The sequence below is a fragment of the Tachyglossus aculeatus genome, chromosome 1, assembly GCF_015852505.1.
Source record: "Tachyglossus aculeatus isolate mTacAcu1 chromosome 1, mTacAcu1.pri, whole genome shotgun sequence".
NCBI lineage: Eukaryota > Metazoa > Chordata > Mammalia > Monotremata > Tachyglossidae > Tachyglossus > Tachyglossus aculeatus.
In genome coordinates this window covers 76,670,122-76,676,121 of record NC_052066.1, presented here as the reverse complement: position 1 = coordinate 76,676,121, position 6,000 = coordinate 76,670,122, and the positions used below count along the sequence as shown (strand labels likewise).

The 6,000-nt window shown below is 44.5% G+C and overlaps 1 pseudogene; it reads right to left on the bottom strand.

Annotated features, from left to right (window-relative positions):
• Positions 1-221: 221 nt before the first annotated feature.
• The window catches only part of LOC119926882, a 95,461-nt pseudogene continuing 89,682 nt past the window's right edge, over positions 222-6,000 (bottom strand).

Here is a 6,000-nt window from a genome sequence, read left to right as displayed (position 1 = left end):
CTGATGGGGAGGAGGAGAGGAGAAAGGGGGCTCAGTCTGGGAAGGCCTCCTGGAGGAGGTGAGCTCTCAGTAGGGCTCTGAAGGGAGGAGGAGAGCTAGTTTGTTGGCTGTGTGGAGGGAGGGCATTCAGTCCTCCAGGTTTCTCCCCATGTTGGGCCAGGAGGGGTGCAGTTTTAGCGCTCCTTCCCAACCTCCCCGCTGCCGGGCACTTCGACCCCTGATCAATCGCTCCATTGATTAAGTGATCGATAACTGATAAAAGGTGGAGGCGGAGGGGAGTCCCCTGCAGGGCTCCCGACCGGTGGCCCACTCTCCCCCAAACCCTCTGCATGTGGGCAAGCAAGGCCCCTCGGACCAGCCCCAGCCTGGCTGTCCAGACCCCCCGGGCCCTCAGGGGCAGGCTCGGCTGTTGCGAGGGGCAGGAGGGAGGCCTTCGCGGAGGAGGCGGCGGCAAGGGCAGGCTCGGCACCACAGTGCTGCTGGCTTTTTTCCGCCCGCCTGTCTCTGTCGTTTCCTTGCTCCAGCTGCCCCACCGATCAATAAATCAAGGGATAATGATGAATTGACAGACTGAGCCAATTGTTGGGTAGGGACCGTATCTATATGTTGCTGACTTGTACTTCCCCAGCGCTTAGTACAGTGCTCTGTACACCGTAAGCACTCAATAAATACGATTGAATGAATGAATGCGCTTCCCAACTGATAATTGCATTGCATTACACAAAGAGGGCACACAATAAGTACTGCTATTACTTCTACTACTACTAACTACTGAAATACTAGTAGTACTAGTATTTATTAAGTCTTTACTGTGTTCAAAGCACTGTACCAAGAGCAGGTAGAAAATACACAATTGGGAATTAAATACTGCTTTTCTTCCTCATAGGGCTCACAATCTAAGAAATCATGTCCTTGATTCACTTCTTGTTGAATGGAACAAATCTTCGGATATATAGATTGTGGGGTGGACTGCTAGTGTAGGAAACATATGGCATTAGTGTGTTTGTAATAATAACAATAATAATAATAATAATGGTATTTGTTAAGCAGTTACTAGGTCCTAAGCACTGTTCTAAACACTGGAGTAGGTACAAGGTAATCAGGTTGGACTCAGTCCTTGCCCCACATGAGGTTCACAATCTCAATCACCATTTTATAGATGAGGTAACTGAGGAACAGAGAAGTGAAGTGACTTGCCCAAGGTCACACAGCAGACAAGTGGTGGAACTGGGATTAGAACCCACGACCTCTGATTAACAAGCCTGTGCTCTGGCCACTAGGCCATGCTGTGTGGTTAACTACTCCTTTGCCCTGAAATTGAAAACTTGGGAGAATTAGACCTTTGTTTAAGTTTGATGGCTAAAAGCAAATGCATGTCACAAATGTGAGAGGGCAAAAGAGCTATTGTATTGCCTGGTGGCTCTGTACTTCTCCAAAGCATTGAAATTTATAAGCATTTTTACCTACTATGATATGCCAGAGACTATCAAATGTGAAGAAGCAGCGTGGTTCAGTGGAAAGAGCATGGGCTTTGGAGTCAGATGTCATGGGTTCAAATTCCGACTCCTCCACATGCCTGCTGTGTGACCTTGGGCAAGTCACTTAACTTCTCTGAGCCTCGGTTCCCTCATCTGTAAAATGGGGATTAAGACTGTGAGCCCCACGGGGGACAACTTGATCAGCTTGAATCCCCCCAGCGCTTAGAACAGTGCTCTGCCCATAGTAAGTGCTTAACAACTGCCAACATTATTAGCTATAAATTCTCGCTAGACTGTAAGCTCCCTGTGGGCAGGGAATGTGTCTACCAACCCTGTTGTACTGTACTCTCCCAAGCCCTTAGTAAAGTAGGCAGTAACTATAATAAGCACACAGCCAGTTGCTGGGTAGGGACCATCTCTATATGTGGCTGACTTGTACTTCCCAAGCGCTTAGTACAGTGCTCTGCACACAGTAAGCACTCAATAAATATGATTGATTGAGTGAATTGATAAATGTGATTTATTGGCATAAAGATTACATTTTTTTAACCCACTTCTTTGACCTATTTTGATAAAGTCTTTTAAACTGTCTTTTAGACAGTCTTTTAGACTGTGAGCCCACTGTTGGGTAGGGACTGTCTCTATATGTTGCCAACTTGTACTTCCCAAGTGCTTAGTACAGTGCTCTGCACACAGTAAGTGCTCAATAAATATGATTGATGATGATGATAAAGAAAAGTTTGTATAATAATCCATACAAGTAGCCTTAAAACGATCGTTTTCATCTATTCATTTAATTGTATTTATGGAGCACTTACTGTGCGCAGAGCACCACACTAAGTGCTTGGAAAGTACAATTCTGCAATAAAGAGAGACAATCCCTGCCTACAACAGGCTTACAGTCTAGAACAGGGGAGGCAGACATCAAAACAAGGCACCAATAGCATCACTATAAATAAATAGAATTATAGCTATATGCACATCAAAACAAGTAAACAGGCATTAACATGAATGAATAGAATTGTAGATATGTACACATATACACAAGTGGTTTGGGGCAGGGTGGGGGGTAGAGCAAAGGGAGCGAGTTGGGTTGATGGGGAGGAAAGGGGGAGCTGAGGAAAATGGGGACTTAGTCTGGGAAGACCTCTTGGAGGAGATGAGCCTTCAGTAGGACTTTGAAGGGGGGGAAGTGTGATTTTTTGGTGGATTTGAGGAGGAGGGCATTCTAGGACAGAGGTAGGATGTGGGCAAGGGGTTGATGGCAGGTCAGGCGAGAATGAGGCACAGTGAGGAGGTTAGCAGCAGAGGAGCGGAGTGTGTGGGCTGGGTTGTAGAAGGAGAGAAGGGAGGTGAGGTAGGAGGGGGCAAGGTGATGGAGAGCTCTGAAGCCAGTAGTGAGGAGTTTTTTCCTTTATATGAATGTTGATAGGCAACCACTGGAGATTTTTGAGGAGAGGGTCATGGGGGGTGACATGCCCATGCCCATAATGTTCCTGTAGAAGCGCTTAGTACAGTGCTCTGCACACAGTAAGCGCTCAATAAATATAATTGAATGAATGAGTGAAAGATAATCTGGGTAGCAGAGTGAAGTACAGACTCAAGTGGGGAGAGACAAGAGGTTGGGAGGTCAGAAAGGATGCTGATGTAGTAATCCAGTTGGGATAAGATGAGTGATTGTACTAATGTTGTAACAGTTTGGATGGAAAGGGAAGGGCGGATCAAGCAGCGTGGCTCAGTGGAAAGAGCATGGGCCTTGGGTTCAAATCCCGGCTCTGCCAATTGTCAGCTTTGGGACTTTGGGCAAGTCATTTAACTTCTCTGTGCCTCAGTTACCTCATCTGTAAAATGGGTATTAAGACTGTAAGCCCCATGTGGGACAACCTGATCACCTTGTAACCTCTCCAGCGCTTAGAACAGTGCTTTGCACATAGTAAGGGCTTAATAAATGCCATCATTATTTTATTGAGTTTTACGTAGCAGAAGGACATTCAAGTAGAGATGTCCTGAAGGCAGGAGGACATGTGAGCCTGGAGAGAAGAAGAAAGAACAGGGCAGGAGATATAGATTTGGGTATCATCTGCATAGAGATGATAGTTGAAGCTGTGGGAGCAAATGAGTTCACTATGGGAGTGAGTACAGATGGAGAATAGAAGGGGACCAAGAACTGACCCTTGAGGACTCCCTACAGTAAGGGGTTGGGAGGGGGAGGAGGAGCCCACAAAGGAGACTGAGAATGAATAGCCAGACAGATAAGAGGAGAACCAGGAGAGGATGGAGCCAGTGAAGCAAAGGTTGGTTAATGTGTTGAGGAGAAGGGGATAGTCGACAGTGTCAAATGCAGCTGACAAGTCGAGGAGGATTAGGATGGAGTAGGAGCCGTTGGATTTGGGAAGAAGAAGGTCATAGGTGACCTTTGAGAGTGTGGTTTCAGTGGCATGGAGGGAATGGAAGCCCGATTGGAGGGGCTACAGGAGAGAGTTAGAGGAGAGGAATTGGAGGCAGCGAGTGTAATGACTTGCTCCAGGAGTCATTTGTTGCTAGAGTACTGTTATAGAAAATAAATACGTGCTCAGGGAGTTACAGTTATGATTTTTTTTCAGCATTATGTTTGCAAAACATTTTACACGTAGTAAAACTTCCTGTTTTTCATCATTTCCCATTGTCTTTCTTATCTTTTGTAAACTGCCACATATCTATTTGACAAACTCTTGTTACTGAGGGTTTCCAGTTCACAAATGGCAATTCCACATCTCCAGACCTTTATGAGACTGCATCTAATAAACTGCAACTTTAAATAAGTGTGGCTGATTCCATATTTGCTTCCTTTGTTTCTTTCTGGACTCACATAGAGGTATATTTTGGGTCCCTTTGAGAGTGCTGAGAGACATTTCTGCTCATTTCAGTACTTCTAAAATTTTCTTTGGCACCTATCCTTTGGGGTGGCAACTCTGCTCCTGAACATTTCATTATTATGACTCAAACACAGTGGAAAGCACAATCTATTCTCAATTTCTCTCTTTATCCTACAAAGACTCCACCTCTGGGGATTGCTCCACTTGACCAAATTTTCTTTCTCTGTCTTCCTCCTTTTTACCATTAATTATCCAGTCATTAATTCACAATTCCTGTATCCCTCCATGTAGATCCAGGAGAAAGGAATTTCAGACTCTGGAGTCCTGGTTTTGTTATTATTATTATTATCATTATTATCATCATCATCACTATGCTTGATAAATGTTTACTTCGTTAAGCACTGTACTAAGCACTGGGGTGCACATGAGAGAATCAGGTTGGACAAAATTCCTATACACATGAGGCACACAGTCTAACTAGGTGGAAGTAGGATTTAATTCCCATTTAACAGTTGAGAAAATTGAGGTATAGGGAAATTAAATGACTTGCCCAATGTTGCACAGCGGACAAGCGACAGAGGTGGAATTAGAACCCAGGTCTTCTGATTCTTAGGCCCATGCTCTTTCCAATAGGCCTAATCAAAATGTTTTTTATTGAGTTCCCATTAGGAGTTCTGCAGATAAACCTCTTCTGCTCTTTACACCGGGCAAATTCTTTCATTTCCTGACTCATTCTAACTGTCCATAGCTTCTGAGTGAGTAACATTGTGAACTGGCTAGTTCCTTCCCTCATTTCCACAGCTCACCTGTCCATCTTTCCCCACTTAAGCCTAGAGAAACCACATGGCCAAGTAGAATGATTGGGGATTTGAGAGCCACAGGACTTGGGTTCTAATCCCAGCTCTGCCACTTGCTGGCTGTACAACCTTGAGCAAGTCACTTAACTTCCCTGTGCCTCAATTTCCTCAAATGTAAGGTGGGGATTTAATAGCTGGGCTTTTTTTTTTTATGGTCCTGGCTAAGCATTCTGTGCCTGGCACTGAAGTAGGCACTGGGGTAGATACAAGATAATAAGTTTGTACACAGTCCCTATCACATATGGGGTTTGAAGACCAAGTCAGAGAGAGGAGGATTTAATCTCTATTTTACATTTGAGGTAACTGAGGCACAAAGGTGTTAATTGACTCGCTCAAGGTCACACAGCAGAGCTGGGATGAAAAACCAGACCCATAGTCCTTCCAGTAGGCTTCCACTCCACCTAGATTGTGAGTCCCATGTGCATCAGGGACTATTTACAACCTATTTTTCCTGTATCAATCCCAGTGCTTTGTACAGTTTTTGAACAAAGCATTTTAAAAATCTCAAAATTATTATTATTACAACTAGCTCGGTGAGTTGGTTCCACATTTTGCTCAAAGCAAGCTAGTATGTTTTTTGGTGAAAAATGGAGCCTGTAGCAAGTGGCACTTTGGTGGGCTGATGATTTCTGCCTTGGACACCTGTGCTTAGTGTACAAGTCTACCCTGGTTTCTGATGGGATGAGAAATGTGTCCACTGGCAAATCAAGGACTTCCTGCCTGTATTGTAAGACCTCAGTCATATCATAGGATTTATGTAGGTTCGGGCATTCACTAAACATTTAGCCTCCATTCCTATCCTTTGGTGTA